Here is a 20359-nt window from a genome sequence, read left to right on the forward strand (position 1 = left end):
GCCAAGCTCAGCGTGCTTTCTAAGCTGTGTGATCATCTGGTGTCCATACGACTTTCTCGTTTCCTTCTTCGTGTCATTAATGTCTCCCAGCATGGTTTTGTTCCGCGTCGTTCAACGGTTACTAATCTTGCGGAGTTCATTGAATTTCTTACGGACGCATTCGATGACGTTCGGCAGGTTGATACGATTTACACTGATCTTACCAGTGCGTTTGATTGTGTTAATCATCAACTTCTGGCTGCTAAGTTGTCGTTCTATGGTATTCATGGCCCTCTTCTATCCTGGTGCTCTTCATACCTATCACATAAAACCTACTCCGTTAAGCTCCTGAAATTCATCTCCTCATCTTATCTGGCTACCTCTGGGGTACCGCAGGGCTCGCACCTTGGTCCACTATTTTTCATTACCTTTGTAAATGATGCATTTTCCGTTATTCGTTCTTCCTGCATCTCCTTCTATGCTGACGACGCTAAAATTTTTAAAGTTATTACATCTAGGAATGATGCCGATGAGTTACAGTTGGATCTGCTGAGGTTTTCTGATTGGTGCTCAGTTAATGGGCTCTTGTTAAATACTGATAAATGTGCAGTCCTTTCATTTTCTCGATGTAAAGCGTCTTATATATTCGACTATTTTTGTATGGATCTTGCAATTGGTAGGGTGACGGAGTTTAAAGATCTGGGAGTATTGTTCGATCGGAGTTTATCGTTCACCGTTCACATTAATCAGTCCTGCTATACGGCATCCCGGTCACTTTTTCTACTGTTTAGGCAATGTCGTGCCTTTAAGCGACCAGCCTCCCTCATTGCACTTTATAATGGTAACATTCGCTCTCGTCTCACGTATGCGTCAGTTATTTGGGCTCCACGTTTTGACCAGCAATCTAAGTTACTAGAGACTGTTCAGCATCGTTTTCTGCGTTTTTTAGCTAATAAATTTGGCCCACGTATGGATCCCTTCTCTCATGACTACTCTGCCATTGCAAACTCATTTCATATTAGTACCGTCATTTCCTTCATTAATTACCAGTCTGCATTTTTCATTCATAAATTATGTCATAATTTCATCGATTCGATTTCACTCTCTAACCGTATCCTCTATATTGTCCCAGCACGCACTCTTCGTGCCCGTAATCATACCTTTTTCATCCGTTCACGTAGGTGGAATCTTAACCATTTATCAATTATTGATCGATCATGCCTCATTATTAATAATTTGTCAACTCCGCTGGATGTTCACTCAGTTTGCTTGGGCGCTTTTAAACGGCTTGTTCGTGCGAATACTGCGGTGTTTCGCTAGTGTCTTATTTTTTTTTTGTCTTTTCTTCTGTCACGTGACACTTCACCTATTTCTTCCCTTTTACCCACCTATCTTGGCTGCTTCTCCCTATCTACATGTTAACTTTTGTTATTATTATTTTTTTTTATTATTCTTTTATTATTTTTTATATTAGTTATTATTTATTAGTTATTAGTTATTATTCTTTTTTATATTTTGTTTTTCTCTTTTTCTTTTCCTTTATTGTGTTACTTTTTTATTTTTTATTTTACTATTTTTCTATTGTATTGTTTTGTCGACTTTTGGATATAGTTTATAGCTATTCCGTTTATTTATTTTTTTTTCTTCTCACTATTGTCGTTTTATTAATTATTATACTTCTTTTTGTTTATATTATATATTTTATTATTATATTTATATGTATCATGATATGGGTTTATGCCCGTTTAATAAATTAAAAAAAAAAAAAAAAAAAAAATCAAAGTTTGGTATGAGTCTCGCGAAGAGAAGAAAGAAAACCAAGACGAAAGAACGCAAGATAACGAAAAAGTTAGTTAATTTGAAAAGCGTGATCAAAGCGGTCACATTCAAATGGTCCAAGGGTAAATGTGCGCGCAAAGTTATCGGTTCTGCTTTGAAAAAAGCTCGTACAACCATTAAAAAAACTGGTGGAAAAGCAAATATCAACGTTCCAAGAATTCTGCCAATATCAACTAAGATGGGTGGAGCTTTGCTCTTCCTCATACCACTTTTTGGAGGCTTGAGTGCAACTGGCGCTCTAGCTGGTGGCGCCGCGGGAATCGCAAAAGCCGTGAAGATGCAAAGTCTGCAAAACAGCAATTGAAAGAGAACAAGAGACACAACAAAACGATGGAGGCCATTACTCTGGGAAAAAGCTTGTATATCAAACCTTATAAAAAAGGCTATGGATTTTATCTCAAACCACATATGGGATCAGGTTTGAAAAAAAATAAGTTCGAAATAAATCTACCGGATAGAGCCCTCACAAACACCGACTTGATGAAGTATGCAAAAATTTTGAATATACCAAATTTTCGCGGAGTCTTCATGAGAAATGACTTACTGAGTTCTGGACCATATTATGACGAATCAGCTATAGTCAATCTTGATAACGTCGAAGGAACCGGAACGCACTGGGTGGCTTATCGCAAAATCGGAAAAAACGTCACATATTTCGATACCTTTGGAGATCTTAGGCCACCTATTGATTTAATGATGTATCTTGTCGATATCGAGATCAAATATAATACGAAAAGATATCCGGATTTCAATTCTAACGTATGCGGTCATGTTTGCTTACAGTTTTTGTGCGAGGGTATAAAAGTAAAGGCAACGTGAAAATATCGGTAGTCAAGTTCGGACAGTCTGGAGGATTCGTTAACTCTGACTCTATCGGGTAATTCTTCACTGTAGGAAGCGCACTATTTCCCACCAATCGAACTATTACAGCATAAACATTACAAGTTGGGCTTAGTCGAGTTCCTAATATTCAACTCGATACCTAATATTAACGTACATAATAATAAATTTTACGTCGCAAATCAAATTATCGACATACCTGTCGAGACTTACGAGATCGACGACATTGATAAATTTCTTCGCAAAGCCGTGCAGCCTCTCCGCACTGATAATAATAATAATATAATATTAAGTTTGAAACCAAACAACAATACCTTGCATTGTACAATCAAGAACCTATCGATTTTCGTCCGCAGAATTCTATCGGACGATTGTTGGGTTTTTCACAACGTACATTAGAGGCAAACGTTTCTTACAACTCTGATCTGCCCGTCGGTATTCTCAAGCTGAACGCTGTGACAGTCGAGTAAAACATAACCGCTGCAACTAACTTGAACGGAAACACCGGTCACGATATTCACGAATTTTTTCCAGCAGTACCGCCTGGATATAAAATTATTGAAATTCCCTATCACGTGATTTATCTTCCAGTTACGAAAAAGTCTAATGATTATTTACAATTACGGATCGTCGATCAAGACGGAAATTTAATTAATTTTGACGGTGAAGTTATAACCATCAGATTACAACTCAAAAGCGTATAATAGCAATTGTTTACGATTCAAAGAGTGGTAGGGGCTATATAAGCACTGAAAAATGCTAACCCATCATCAGTCGTCGACTGAAATAAAGTTCCTAAAAAGTCTTGGGTTAAGAGTAGTTCCAGGTGGAAAATAAATTGCCTAATTTTTTTTTGCTGCTGCTTTCAACAAAACAATGGAGAACATTCTAGAAATACATTCACCTGTCGTCTTCGATGAATCTTTGGCTCATTACGAGATCCACGCTCATCAACCTTACACCAATTCATCGTTCAAAAATAGTGACCAGATTTGTATATCAATTCAACATCAAGACTTGTGCCTTTTACCATCTCGCAGCTCGTTGCACATTTGTAGACGATTACTTAGCAACAATAACACTTTGTTAACGAATACTGATTTTCTTAATAATGCCATTTGTCACATGTTTGAAGATATTCAGTATGAGCTGAATACTATAGAAATAGATAAATGTAAGAACGTTCGTCTCACAACCGTTATGAAGAACTGGTTATCTCTCACTCCAAGTCAAACCTTGATTGCCCAAAATGCCGGATGGATATATACCTCAGAACAAGAAGACCGTAAAATAACTAATGCGAATGGCGACTGTGACATTTTGATTCCTCTGAACTTCATACTTAGATTCGCTGAGGACTATCGCAAAGTGCTAGTGAATATAAAATATGAATTAATTCTCATAAGATCGAGTACCGATTTAAATGCAGTTTATCAAACGAAGAAGACCGTAGCCGACGTTGAAGCTTACGAAGAATTTGAAATTAATGTAACACGTCTCGAATGGCTTATGCCCTATGAGTGTAAGGGGTGAGGAGAATCAAAAATAGTCGAAGGCGCGATTGTGAAAGTTTTTCTTTTATTAATAAGTACACACCAACAACAGATTACAATAGGTAAGGCGCACGCTCGCGACTCGAAGAGTGATTGAGGCAGCGACCCTCTTAGTTTCGGCGAAAGAGCGGCCGAGCGCAGACTAACTCGTTCTTTTTATTTTTCTCGCTCGCATCCTCTCGAGCCTTTCCGGCCCTACCCCTCCCTCGCCGAATTTTCCGCGTAGTTATTTCTATTAGGCCTTAACGCGCCGCGCGCACTCTCGCTCCGCCCCCGCCCCCGCTCGCACTCTCGCCCATCAGCCTTTCGACCAGAGGCCAACCGGCTGGCCTCTTCTGTCTCTCTCTTCGACCCGCGAGAACTCGGAAGTCACTTGCTTCGCGTAGGGTCTAGCAGCCTCTCGGAACAGTTCCTGAGAGCTGACATCAGCAAACATGGCGACAAAAACACACTTTGCCTTCGCCCGAGCTCAAGTCGCGAGCGAGACCGAAGCGAATCGATGGCCCCATACAACTTTTTGTTTCTCGCTTAACAGGGGCCTCGCCTCCCCGATCACTCCTTCGCCAATCTCGCGTGCCATCCAGATGTAAGGCCTTGCACGCATAAGGCGCCGCGTACAATTTTTTTTTTTTTTTGATACCCGAAACTGCGCCCTACAGCTCGCAGCGAAGAGACAACCACGCGAAATTAAAAATACATAAAAAAAAAAAAGAAAGGGGGCCCATATTTTACTTTCCCTTTCGGACGTGCTCGAACGGTCCTTTCCCGGGCCCAAACATGTGGCCGACACGTTTCCAAATCCTGACACGCACGCTTTCCGGGTTTCCCCAAACATCCCCGCTTCTTTTTATTGCGGGGTTCTTAGCTTAACGCTAGCTGCTGAGTTGCCGTCCGACACGCCCGGCGGTCATCACGGCCTATTTTCTCGCGCGCACGATTTATTTTCTCGTTCCTTACGCGCCGTGGCTCGACGTTTGTTACAATGAGACTGCATCGAATGCAAAGAAAATACGTCTACTCGAGTTTCTAAAAAGCTAACGAAGTATTTCAATGAGTTTTCATAGTTGGGAACTGTACGAGTATCTAGCGCTGCCTGCAAACACAAATCACGTCTGGACAGTTAAAATGAGAATCAGTTGAAGAAACCACGCTACGTCATCTTAGTCTTCCAAACCAAACGAAAAAATAAATCAAACTCTAACGCTAGTATATTTAATCATTGTAACATCAGAAATGTAAAACTGTACCTCAACTCTCAGTGCTATCCATACGGTAATCTCAACATTGATTTCAGTAAAAACCAGTACGCAATGTTGTACGATATGTATGCCAATTTTCAAAACGTATACTACGGTAAGGATGCCAAACCGATGCTCAAAAAACTCGAATATAAAAATTACATGCCACTCGTAGTGATTGACTGTTCGAAACAAAACGAATCATTAAAGACTGCTTCAGTAGATGTGCGCTTGAAGTTCGAAACCAGAGAAAATATTCAAGAAGGAACTACAGCGTATTGTCTTATTTCGGAGAGGGGGGAAGGGTATTAAATAATTGACTCTTTCCTTATGTAGCTCAGTAGTAGCTTCCTATCGTAATGGAGTACGTAGTGGATATGCAAGGCTTCATGATGCCTGGCAAAACTTATGCTATGAAGGAGTTAGCGATACTTCCACTTAACTACAACGAAGAACCGCTCGTACGCTTGTTCAAACCTCTCTTTCCATGACGAAGACTAACAGAGAAATATTAACGAGATAATCTCTAGTTAGAACTCTACTATCATGGATTAACATGAAACTCTGATGATTATAAATACGAAGAGCACAAATTCATCATCACAGATACACTCAAAGATGCCACAAAAATTTTCGTTTCCGGAGATTTGAAAAAAGAGTGGTTAGAACGATATGGCCTCAAAGTTTTCAATTTGAATGATTGAGGCTATTCACCTTTCGAAAGATTAAAATAAGTTACTGTGTGCACTAATCATAACGGCAAATACGTAACGACATGTGCACATCAAAATGTTAAATTAATGAAAAAGTTTTACATCGATGGCTGTTGGGAAGAGAGTGATGAAGTCGTGAAGGATTTCTATAGTGATTTTGTTTTTTAAGTAAATACTTTGTAGAATAACATGTATTTTTTAAGGAAATGTAGAATAAGATATATTTTTTATCAATAAAAAATGTTTGTTTCAATCGATACAAAAAAAATATTCTTTTATTTCTTTTTATTAACCCATCGAAAAAAAAGCGAAATTCTTCGCTGAATCTGACGATGACAGCAGCAGAAGTTCATTTTTTTATAATAAATTTTGTATTTCTTGCCAACAAAATAATGTATACAACATAGAATTTAGATGAAAAAAAAATGTTTATTTATTAGTTGATGTAGTGTACAATGATGACATGTATACATATGATTATTAGTCCTTCTTTTCGTTATTGAACTGCTGATAGCCTTTTTGTCCAGGAAAATTTTTAGTATTGCTCGAAAAGTTGGAAATACTTTGTTTCAATGTCGATGATTCTTTGTTCTTCTTTTTGTCCGGGCCTTCCTGTGAAATACGAGAGTACTTTACTTTAGAGTAGCGATCTATTTTATTGGAATGCTGGTTGATAAATGATTCGATAATTCGTACACTGTGCTATTTATAGTGGCTTACAACCACGAAGGCTACAAATAAAAGAAAGTAAGTAAGATTTTGTGTTGCATTTTTTTCATCTTGGTCTTTACAGGTACTTGCACGTTTTTTCTATTAAAGCATCTTCGGTACATGAGACACGCACACACACACACACACACACACACACACATACACACGCGTGCGCGCGCGCATTGAACAGTAAAAAAATTAATCAAGAGATACCAATTATAATAAATTATTTATGTACAATATTTATTATAATTAGTATATTTATTAAAATTTATTATCATTTGTGTGTATTAGCGCTTGGGCCCTCCTCCGCATATTAATACATATCAATCGTGTAGCTAGTATACACAATACGAATTGCCCGTAGTACCAGTGGCAGAAGCTCTAGCTGTAGAGCATCGGCCTGCGGACCCGGAGGATGCGCGTTCGATGCCCCGATCCGTCCGTCCGTATTTTTCCGATAAATCTAAAAATTTAACACACACACACACCATAAAAAAATCAAAACGCGGAACATAGAAAGCGCGCGCATCGAGAATACATCAGATCACGAGGAGAGAAGGAGGAGGAGGAAGTGCAGAGAACGCACGTTGCGTCAGAGCACATCAGCACATAGTATAGGAATCAGATCAGTAGGCTGGGAGGGGGAAGTGCGTAGAACGCACGGGCATCACAGTAACAGTGTAGGAGGGGGGGGGGGGGAAGTGCGTAGAACGCACGGACAGTACATTAGAGCAGGGGGAGGGGAAGAACGCATCAGATCAGATCAACTCAGTAGGGGAGGGGGGAGTGCGTAGAACGCTCCGGTATAACTCAGTAGGTGGGGGGAGGTGAGTCGACAATGCACGGGCCGCTTAGTAAGGGGGGGGGGAGGTGAGGTATGTTGACAGTGCTGAGCTGAAGATGCACACACCTCAACTCAGACACTTCAACTCAGTGAGCTGATACCCCTCTGAGTTAAGGCCCCTCTGGTTTACCTAATTGTAGTTTTGTGCAATTATTTTGGTTAATTATTACTCGATTAAGACGAGAGATAATTCTATAATCTATAACTTCTTCGATTGGGATATAGAGGTAACTACAATAGTTTTTATTTTATACGCGAAAAACCTGTTTTTAAATATTTCAGACTGCTGTAAAAAGTTATTAAATAAAAATTGGGAGTGGAAAATATATACGTTTTCATCTATGCATAGCAATGAACAACTTTGCGTAGTTGGTTGGTTGTTAAGATTTATATCACAAAATGCTTCTTTTTTGGCGTCATTGATTGGCATAAGAACAGAAGTAGGATTTCCTATTACCTTTTTTTTGTATTGCGAGAGGGGACAGCCACCGTGCGCCTTGCGCTGGTCTCTGCTAATTTTTCTAGGTTCTTTCTCGGTAAAAAAAGCCGGCGCTGACTTTCACAGGCCGAAGTTCGCTCTGGTTCGGGAGGTTGATTCAAATAATCGGACACTTTAATTCACTTATACTACATACGGCCATCTCATTTATTGACGCCTTTTCACAAATATCGCTACAAGATCTACTTCACCGCGGTGAGCGCGCTCGCTCAGCCTTTCCGCGACCAGCGTTCGCGGGATCACGCGAGCGAGATCGCTCAGCGTGCGCGATAAATTTCTCACAATACGCTAATGTCCGTAATCGAGCGAGAGTTGGCGCGAGAGAGACAAACTGGTCTTAAACCCACCGGATGCCGACGGTCCGTCGGTAGAGAGGCGACGCCGGTGAAAGCATAGACCCGCAAAAAACGGTGCCCTGGCGATGATTGAGGTTGCTGCAGGAAGGGCCGCAACACGACCTTTGTCTCGTGGGCGGCGAATGGTCGCTGCTTGCACTGGCTCAGCTTCGAACAACTTGTTCTCCTGGCAATCGTAACAGTCGCACTCTTGGCGGTAGTTCCTTTCCTGCCGAAATCTTGTCTCCTCCAGTCTTTCCTTAGGCGGCCCTAATTACTCGAGAGCTCGCATCTAACTGCCCTTCCTCTCTCTTAATTTTTTAAGCCTTGCGCCGCCGCGCTTCCACTTCTCTCGCCGTCAAAATCAGTCAAAATCGTTCTCTCTCTCTCTCGCTCTTCTCGCTCTCACTCGCACTCACGGCGACACCTCGCCGATCGTCGCGCTCCTCTCCCCCGATCCTGCAACGACACAAGTATGTAGTCGCTATATAGCGTACACTTGGTCGCTGCGCTCGCGTGAGGAGAGTGCCGCACACAGGGCTAGCGAACATCGCTATAATCCTGTCACAGTATAACAAATTTATGGTAAGCGTAGGTTTACACGATTTTTTTCCAAATGTGATCTTTGAAGAATGTCTACCAGATTTGGTACATCGAAAAGTACGTCATTAATATTCAAGTAATTGAATTTGACGTCCTGTAATTTTCTATAATTGGTATTGATTGTGAAAAATTATAAATAAATTAAATAATTTTATGTGGCTTACATTGTAAGCGGTATTCCTGTTACCCATTCGATTGTCCTCTTCATTTTGAACTCGAATATTTGAAACTTCTACTCCCGCTATTGGTACAACGTCTTAGGCTATGTTAGCATTGTAAGGTTAACAGTAGCAGTTCTGATATCAAACGGCTTTAATGTGTCTCTCGCTGTTTGCGTTTCTCTTAACTCAATAATCTCGTTTTTTATTTACGCAACATTCTCTTCTTGAAATATTCTTGCATAATAATAGAAAAAATATTTCTGTAAATCTTGATCAAATGTATAAATATTGAAAAAATAGATCTTATTAATTAATAACTGTGTTTATTCATTGCTTCACTAATTTACAGCTCGGACATTCCCAATGCTTCTGCCCATACTTTTCATTCCAGTGCATCCTATCGAACAAAATTTAATTTAAAAAATAGATGATCAGGTGAAAATAAAAACAATTTATTATAGGATGAAAAATTGATTCCATCCATTCCTAAGGTGCCAGCTCGCTTGTAAAGTAGAAAGAAACAATGTCTGACGACTGTACATATAAACATATACATACGATTCACTTGTATCATAATGTTTCATACAATTAATATACTTTTTAATTTTTGTATCTTAAATCTTATCTAGTATGAGTGATCTATTAAAAAAATATTATACGATGAGATTCCTCCTCTCGAGTGTAGAATCTTATTTGTACATGAAACTTTTTCCATGCTAGTATCAATTAATATAATATTGATGGCAGATTATTTGAACTTCTCACGCATAATCTAGAGCTTCTTTTCATGCCATTAAATAGTATATGAAAATCTGTGATAGGAAAATTCATATCCAAATTACATATAGAAGTATACATACAAAAGTAGTGTCTATAACTTGCGAAACGGATCAGCTAGGATTGTCAATTTTACAATTTTCTAGTCTATGAACGATGTAAAAATTATCTGCGTTAGCAGATTTTGGATTGATTTTAGGCCTACTTTTCCTTACTTGAGATAAACCATGATATGTAATAGCAAAAAAAACCTATGCGCCGAACCATTAGTCCACCACTCAAACGTGATCTCCAACACGGCAAGATTTGTATGAGGGTTAACTTCTGGAGTTTAGCACTTCGATGGCTAACAGTGTTCCTTTCAGGTGGTATTATCGATTTATTCACGATTTAGTTCAACCTCAAATATAGTCAAAAATCGTGTTTTACCCATTTTTAGTTTAGAATCTCGGAAACCTGACGTATAGCCAAAAATCTAAGCACGAATTCAAATTCAGCGCATGAAAATTATTTGTTGATGTAAGGTTTCACATCTCTGAATTTAAAATTTGTTGGCCTAATTCATACGGGGCCACAAGTAGAACACATAGAAATAAAAAAAAGTTGTTTTACTTTATAAGAAATTTTCAGTTGTTTCAAGTAATCATTGCTTTTATTTTCATATATATTACTTGAATACTTAAAATTTTTTATAAATGCTTTATTGAAACGATAGATAAATGTACGTTTAACAAGTAATATAGCTGTAGTAATTTTAGATTTAATGGTATTCTCAAAAGTTAAAAATTTGGTGAATTTGCCCATATTCTAAAAGAATTGAAATTTATTAAAGATTTTAATTATTCAATCAAATTATATTGCAAGAATGATTCATCTTATTCTTCGAACTACCCTAACATATACTCTCTCCTGTATTAAAAAGATATAAAAACTTCTAAATAATTAAAATCATATACAAATGCTATGACGCAATTACATTAATGTTTTTTCTACGGTCTATCGGAACAACAATTGAAATTTAATCATATTTACAACACTGCAACTGGTGAACTGCTAATAATCAAGATGATATTTCGTGCAGGTTTCAAATTTGTTTACAAAGTTATAAATTAAGCTATTTTATGGCCACGTAGTTAATTTATTATACTTGGCTGTGAATTCAATCATGCATAAGGCTGACTGGCAATAGAAATATACTTAAAAAACAATGCCATTAAAAACGGTAGGTGACGATGAATGAAAAATTTACAAATTATTTATTTTTTGAGATTTTTGCAAAAATCTATAAGCTAATTTAAACTCTTCATCACATGTTGATCGATTCTTAATGTTAAATTATATTTCCCTTATACTTTTATTCAAATTTACTAAAAAATAAATTCACGAAAATATAATTGTAAAAATGATTATTATAAATAAATTTGGTTTGAAAATACTTTGAAAACACTTCTTGCGTTACATATTATCATAAAAAAAAATATATATATTTATTGTGTAACGGGGTTGCTGACCGTTTAATTATTTTTATTAAGACGATCGCGTAAACGTATTCGCAATCACCTATGTCAAATAAGAAAGTCGGAGAGCAAGATGAAACGGGTGTCAGTCAACCAACTATCTACGGGAGTGAAGAGAACGCTCTGAAAGTACTTGTTAATATCGTGTACGAAAACTCTTTATTATCTCTTAAAACGCTACATTAGATCGGCCCGCGTGTTTATGTTTACATCGGCGCTCGCTCGACAACAACATGCAATGTCGGGACGCTCGCTGCTCTTTGTTCGTAGAGCTATTACATGCACGCTTCGAGCACGGAAAATTAATTGTTACGCATGCAATCGCGATCGTGAGATTAAGCTGGCCAGCTTACCTTTATTCGGCAGACGTACGAAGATGACGGCAACAAGTCGCACTGCGGGAAAGCGGTCTATTTTGTTCGTGTCACGGGTCGCGAACTCGCGCGCACGTGGTTTCGCCCTCGATGGTGAAACCTCACAGACACTTTCAAAGTCACAGGACGCAGCGCTTTTCTGCTGGCTCCGGTCTGCACTCCTGGTATCTGCACGGCACTTCGGCAACAGCAATCTCTCCAAATCGGCTCTCGTGCAGATTTCACTCCTGGCGATTCGTGTAGCGGTACCTAGTTTCGTATTCACTGGTTCAATTTCAACCGCGCGCGTTCCATCTGCTCGCGTGCCGAATTCCTTCGTTACGTTTTTCGTCTCCCCGGTAGGTGCTGCCCCCGCAGGCAGCAATTGGGTTAGAATATTAGCGCTAATTTGACGTTTACCGTCACAATAGTTAAAATAATTTTTCACTAGTCATTCGAGAAAAATAAGCTATAATTATTATTCACGTAAAAGGTATAGAATTTATAAAACGTGGATAACAATTATCCAGGTAGACATACAACTGTGAATTTAGATATAAAATATCAAGCGTATATAACTTTTTGTCCAGAATATGAATATCATTTTTCCATCAGGAATTGGTTTTTTATTTGTTGCTGTACAAATTTTTATTTTTTTCTGATGTGTACAACTTCACATGTATAATAAAAAAATTAACTCTTTAAAATATAGTTAATTTTTTAGTTTTAATTTCCTACACGCACAGCTGTATGTTAAAACAATTAACTCTCTAAAATATAAAATATTTTTGTGTACAACTATACGTATAGGAAATTTTGATATAATTCATATTTTAATTCTACGGACGGTACATGCACACAAGTTTGTTTACAAAATTTACTTTCCATTGATGATACATAAATCGCATAGAACAAATAAAAATGTTCAATAAGGCTTATTCTTTTAGAATAGTTGTTCCATTTTACGTTTTTAATTACAAAATCGCGGTACAGGATAAAACAATTATAAAAGACATTGTTCAATGAATTCGTGTACAGTTCTTAGGTATAGATGACAAACCCTGCACTCATCGTTATCATCGTTAGTAGAACCTCAATCAGAAAGAAGACGTTCTTCCTTGAAACATAAACTTTCAGAAGTTTCTATAAATAAGGTAGTATTGATAATAACTTTTATCAAGTAAGTTAAATATACTTCAAATTTTTTTTCTTTACCAGTCAAGATTGATAAAACATCATCCTAACATTCCCCAGGTTCATAGTCATTTTTATTTTTCAATTATGTAAGATCATTAAATGGGTTAAAAAGTGTTAGTATGCACTTAGCAGATATATTAATTTTTTTCTTATATGATTATTAATTCACTGATATATAATAATATCCGATAAGTACTTAGCCTCACCGCCCGATGGCGCCACTCTCGCAAAAGAAATATTCTATCACGTAGTACAACCTTCTCGATGGTTACTGTCAAGATTTCAGCCGGAACGGAATTGTAGTTTATTTTTGAGAGCGTGTGAAAGCAAGTGTGTTCGTTGATTTTTGAAAAATGGGAAAACGATTAAAGGTGCGCGAGATCGTAGGCATCTGAAAAGACCGCGTGGGTCATGTCCTGCATGAAATTTTGGGCATGAGAAAGCTGTCGGCGCGATGGGTGCCGCGTTTGCTCACTCCGGACAACAAGCGCAACCGTGAGACAACTTCAGAGCAATGTCTGACGCTGCTTAAGCGCAATCCGAAGGAGTTTCTACGTCGTTTCGTGACAGCCGACGAAACATTGATCCACTGGTATACACCAGAGACCAAGAAACAGTCGAAACAGTGGACTTTACCCGGCGAAAGTGCTCTGAAGAAGGCGAAGACTGCCCCATCGGCCGGAAAGGTGATGGCCACCGTTTTTTGGGATTCACAAGGCTACATTGACTACCTGGAGAGGGGCAAAACGGTCACAGGGCTGTACTATGCCGAATTATTGGGCAGATTCGACGTCGAATTGCAGAAAAAACGGCCCCATTTGGCGAAGAAAAAAGTGCTCTTCCACCATGACAATGCACCGGCTCACACCTCCGCCGTCGCCATGGGCAAATTGGTCGAATTGGGCTACGAACTGCTGCCCCATCCACCGTATTCTCCAGATTTAACCCCGTGCGACTTCTTTTTGTTTCCAAACTTGAAAAAGTCACTCGCCGGGCAGAAATTTGAGTCGAATGAGGAGGTAATGGCTGCCACGGAAGCCTACTTTTCAGACTTAGAGGAAACGTATTTTTCAGACGGGTTAAAGAAGTTGGAGCATCGCTGGGCGAAGTGTATGGAACTAAAAGGAGACTATGTTGAAAAATAAAACACCACTTTTCCAAAATTGTCGTTTTTCTTTTGTAGGCTAAGTACTTATCAAACCACCCTCGTAAAAAGCCATGGAAAAAGTTACAATTTCTATCTCTTTCAAAAATAAATATAACATTAACCGACATCCAAAAAAGCGCAAAAATGCAATAGCATATTTCCGAAAGTATCCAATTTGCTGAATCCGAATCTGACTTCAGAATTAATCCATCATCTAAGGTTTTTGAGATATTCTAACCTAAAAATGCAAAAATCACTATTATTTGCTATGTTCGAGGATATATAACATTGAATAAGTTTTTTTTCCAAAAACCAGTAAAACCATCACAAACATCACTTTTGTTCATTAAACCCTAATTTCTAAGGTAGAGATATCTATTTTTATGTTGAAATTCATTAATGTTAAGTATTATTGTAGTTTCACAACAATATAAAAATCACAAATTACAGGGACCGGGGGTTGGGTTAAGGCAATTAAGGTTCAGGGGTCAGGGGTTACATAACCACTGGTTTTTTTTCCAAGGAATTGCGGAATCCTTTTTGCGGATTCCTCTTAGTCTTGCTGACTAATGGGTTATGTGGGACTCCCCGAAAAAAAACAGGCCAACCCACTAAACCGCCATCTCCTTGGTGTTCTTCCCCTAGCCAGGGACTATGTTCATATTACTTATGAATGGAGGTTCTGTCTGTGTTCGTCCGTTCGTGTCGTTCCTCCGTATTTTGTTACGTCGCGTCACTTCATCTGCTCAGTCATATGTCAACCAGCCGTCAGGGTTTTTACGTCTTAGTATAGTTTCCGTATAGGTAGCGACTAAGCGCCACCATTCTGGTTCACGCAGCGATTCGGCCATAACGTTATCGGAAGTGATGCTGCCGAACGTTACATCCAGTTCCTGTCTGAGTGTTGTCTTGTTACGCTCGGCGATTGTCGCGTTCTTTCGTCCTATGTCCACGCTGCTCCCGTAGATCCTTTTGCGTTTAAGAGCCAGAAGATCCACGGGTATTACGCCAGCCACCACCAAAACAGTCTGCACGGAGACTGTTTGATAGGAGCAAGCGATTCGCAGTGCGCCCTGTCTCTGTATCATCATCATCGACTTACAGTATTTCTTTGTCTTCAGGGAGTCTGCTCATATATCCGCACCGTATAGAAGGATCGAGTGAGCTGTCGCCATTAACAGTCGTCGTTTCCCCGACCTCGGTCCTGTCGTATTTGCTATCAGGCGACTCAAGGATGCTATCCTCTCTGCCGCTTTCCGGGTTGTTTTCTGTATATGAGGCCAGAAGTCATCTTTGTATCGAGGGTTACCCCAAGATACTTGACTTCCTTCTAGGTCTCCATCTCGCATGTCCCCACCCTCATGTGCAATATTGTCTGTATATGTCTTCTCGTGAGAAACATCAGTTCTGTTTTTTCTGTTGCGAGTTGTAGTCCGTGGTCTGTCATCCATAGTCCGACTCGTCTCATGGTCTGGTTCATCGACAGCTGCGCTAGCTCGGGGGACCTCTCCGTAATCACCGCCGCCATGTCATCAGTGTAGGCGACGAGGGTCACACCGAGCGGCATCCCAAGCCGAAGCAAGCTATCGTATAAGCCATTCCAAAAGTCAGATCCTAGTATCGACCCCTGTGCCATCCCAGCGGTGACCTATCTCATTACCTGTCCTTTGATCGTCTCGTACGTTATCCGTTTGTTTTTTAGGTAATCATCCACAACCCGAAGCAGGTATGGCGGAATCCTCTAGTTACTTTTCAGCGCCTCCAAGATATCTTTCCACCTGGCTAAGATGAAAGCATTCCTAATGTCGAGCGCCGCCAGCAACACTATAGGTCGCGCTGCATGGCAGTGTCTGTCTAGTTCTAGGAAAGAGTGGACCACCTTTTGGATCGCTCCAATCGTCGATCGACCCCTCCTGAAACCGAACTGCAAATCTGATAAACCCTCTTCTGTCTGTATAGTGACCATCAGTTTCGGTCTCAGTAATTGTTCAAAGAGTTTACGAAGTATTAAGTCGTGTCAAGTTAACTCAACGGTCGGTAAGCCGAAGTCGTGCCAGGATCGCTCCTACCTTTTGGGATAAGAACGGGCCTTGCCACCTTCCACCGATCGCTGAACGTTTCTGTCGTCAAGCACATGTTGTACAGGTCGAGGAATATCTTGTAGAGTTCCGGTATTCCGTCCGGACCCGGTGCCTTACCTGTCTTCATTGCATTCGTTGCTCTGATAAGCTCCTTAAAGGCAAAGTCGGGGGAATTTCTGCGTGCACGTCGTCCGTCATATTTGTCCTAATCGGGTGCATCGGAAACAATCCGTCAACAATCCGACATGCTGTTTCGGCATCTTTAAGTTCCGGTGAAACTCGGGCTCCTAGTTTCCCGGTCACGATCTTGTAGCCGGTTCCCCAGGGATTCTCGTTCACCTCCTCGCAGAATTCTCTCCCGTGGAGCCGGTGCTGCCATTAGCTCTTCCGAAAATTTTCGTCCATCGAGTTTACGTAGATTCCACCGCGGGGGTTGGTGGGTTCTCGTTCGTCTCGTTCCCGTCCGTCCCACGACTTCGAAAACGAGGCACTGGTGATCGCTGGCTGTGTAGTCTTCATTCACCCGCCATCCCCTCAGCCGTGGCAGGATTCTGTCCGATGTCATCGTAACATCGGGGATATAGTCTCCGACACCTGGCCGTTTATACATTGGCGTATATCCTGTATTTACCACTGCTAGATCGAGCCTTGCGGCCATTTCCAGCAGTAGTCGTCCACGTCGATTCGTTTCGTTCATTCTCCACTCGGTCGCCGTCGCGTTAAAATCCCCCGCAACGATGACATACCCGGACAGGTCCCTGATCCTGTCTTCTAGGAGTGCCGCCTTTCTTTCGAACTCCATCGCGGTAGAGTTGGGTGTCGGGTAGATGTTGAGATAAGTGACAGCGCCAACTGTGACCTAGACGTAGTCGTCCCCGACACCGCGATTGGAGACTCTAGATAGGATGCCACCCCTTACTCAGATAGCAGTGGTCTCTGTCTCGTTTGTGATGTATATCTGGGTTGGCCTTCTCTTATATGGTTCATTCAGGATCAGGATATCTCCGTCATATTCGTCAACTATCTAAGGTAGGAGTATGTCTGCAGTCCTACTTCAATTCAGGTTTCCCTGAATTATTCTGTCCGTCCTCCGGCCCGTCGCCTGCTCTCCTCCAGTGCGGCCCGAAACACGGCACATTTGCCGCTTCCGGTAAGGTGGGCGACGTCCCTGTGCCCGGTCTCGGAGCACAGTGAGCAGACCGGCTTGTTTTTACATTCCGTCGCGTAGTGTCCGGATATGCCATACTTGCGGCAGCATTTCGTCCTGTCCTTTCCTGTGCATTCAGCTTTTACATTGTCGAAGCCCAGGCATCTGTAACATTTTGTCACCGTCAATTGTTTCCGAACGCGGCAATGCACCCAGCAAATTCCGATACGATCACACCGAAGCAACGCATCGGCTTCCCGTGATTCCAATTCGCAAATTCGCAGACCGCCATATACTGCTCAGTGCGGTTTGGACCGAAAATGTGGACTCGGAAGATCGCGTCTCGTCCCGTCTCTCATCTAAGCGCGTCCATCACGTCTTTCGGAGTCGCAACGCAGTCCAGATCCATGATCTCCCATTGGACCTTGGAGGTTATGACCCTGACACTGCCCATTTTCTCGATCGCATCTTGGATCTGTCGTCCAAACATCTCGCGTCCGTCCAGCTTGTCTGCGTCTACCTGTAATTTCAGAAGACATAAGCCATTCTTCGTCTTCCTCAGCGTTGTCACCTGCACGTGGCTCTCCTTCGCGTTGATCGTCGTCCGTATTTTCCGTACTATATCGGAGTACGTCGTGTCCGTACCCGGCCTGATCAGGACAGCCAGTCCCCTTTTCCGGTGGGCCGGTCCGCCTCTATCAGACCGATTCTTTGCGTCCGTTGTCTTTTTTGTCTTGTCTGCTCTTTTTCTTGTTACCGTCTGCTAGTTCTTGGTCAGTTCCGTCGTCAGTGGCCTCTTTTGTGAGGGCTCCGGTGTGGTTCCGACCGGCGAACGTTTTCGTTTCGTCCGTGGCATTTCTTCGTTATTCTCCGCTGTCGTGTCTGTATTGCTGTTGTCTTGGGGACGTCTTTCCTAAGCCGTGTCCGTTCTCTTGTGCAGCGCAATGTCCACAGTCTTGAGAATTGTCTTATTTCCCATCTTTACTGTCATATTCATGTTTTTTTGTACGTTTGCTGCTTTGGCCATTTTCGTCGCTGTCCCCTTGTATGAGCCACAGCAGTTCCTTCATGTTTCGTGTGTCGTTTGTCATTGTGGATGTTCGTTCTGTCGTCGGTTCTTGGCTGTCAGCGGCTGAGGCATAGCTTACCCCGCTGCCGCCGCTCGACACGCTGTTAGTCCTCTGTCGTCTTGGTAGGATCAGTAGGTTCTGGTTCGTGTAGTTATTTCATGTCGTCCTCTTCTTCCCCATGCACAAAGTGCGGCCCTAAAAATCCGTGCCGCTGCCCGTGGCTACCGGAGCTTTCACCCGATCGGAATCCGGGGTGGATTCCCCCTGAGAAGGGGTTACCACTTGAGGTAAATCTATGTTTTTTTGTGCATGTTCATAGTTTTGTTTCATCCCGTCGTGCTAAAGGTCTCTCGTGGTCGCGACTCCACGAACCGCGCTGGAACAACGCACGGCTCCTGAGGTCCCCCCTCCTCTTTCCTGTGTGTTCAGTGTTATCTCTGTAGAGTATGTGTGATTGTGAGTGCCCATAGTGGCCAAACTGGGCTTCGTTCACGGGGAGAGCCCGATTAGAAAGATCCTCTTCATTCGCTTTCAGGCGGCTCCGTTTATAGGGGTCCTCGGCATTCGCTCCTTCGGTAAGCCCCGTTTATAGGGTCGCCGAGCATTCATTCATCCCGGTTTGCCAATAGACGTGTGTGTGTAAGTGTTTGTGTAATATGTAAGTGTAGGTGTGTGTACGTGATTAATGGTTGGGCACATCGGCAGAATAACATTATCTTTTGCGTCTTTTGTGAGCCATATCTTCCTCTTGACGGTGTCCGTCATAGCGTTGCTGCTCAGAGCATTGACGCGACGGACGACGTTTCCACCGGGCACGGTCGTAGACGTAGGAAGCTAGCATTAGCCCAGTGAGATGTAACCACTCACTGAACCAGCCCGGGTTATATAGCCACTGGTTAAGGCATGGCCATCGTGTAATTCATTCTCGTAAACGGCTACTGGCGAAATTTCAGCTGAATTTGACTCGTAGTTTTGTTTTGACCACATGTAGAAGGGAATGTGTCCAGGGATGTTAGAAAAAGTGAAAAAGAGCAATATCGGTTGGTGATAAGATTCTTGTTTTTTGAAAGGAAATCGCGAAGTGAGATCAAAGAGCGATCATATACTGCGTACAGTAAATTTTCTTCTTCGATGGCCATTGTTAAAAAATGGTTTAACGAATTTTAACCTGGTAGCACGTCGGTTTTTAATGAACCACGCCGAAGTGTTCCGAAAAGGGCTATCACGGAGGATAACGTGACAAAAATTCACGATCTTGTATTGGCGGATACCCGATTGAAGGTGAGATATCTGAAACAGTATATATTTCAAAAAACCGCATAGATCATATCCCACATGAAATTTTGGACATGACAAAGCTGTCGGTACTCACTCCTAACAACAAGCGCAATCATGAAACATGAAGAGACGCGACGAACCTACTAACCAATGATCTACAATCTGCAAAACGGCAAAGATGAAATAACTAAGGACAGAAAATTATATATACTGAAAATGAATTTATCGCCGTACGTGCCTTTGACAATGAATTTTTTATAAGCAAAGCCCTACAAAACATACACAAGAAATTTAGAAAAATCAAAATAAAATGATTGACTCAACAGCAAAGGGATAAAATGTAGTACAACTTTGATTGTGATGATAAGATTAAATTTGTTTGTATTTTGATAGATGTACAATAAGTGAAAGTACCAGGCACCATCTACCAATTCCCATCGCAAAAACGGAATAAAATTCTATAAATATTTAAAG

This window comes from Phymastichus coffea, unplaced genomic scaffold, assembly GCF_024137745.1.
Source record: "Phymastichus coffea isolate CEN01 unplaced genomic scaffold, Cenicafe_Pcof_1.1 PCOF00102, whole genome shotgun sequence".
Taxonomy (NCBI): domain Eukaryota; kingdom Metazoa; phylum Arthropoda; class Insecta; order Hymenoptera; family Eulophidae; genus Phymastichus; species Phymastichus coffea.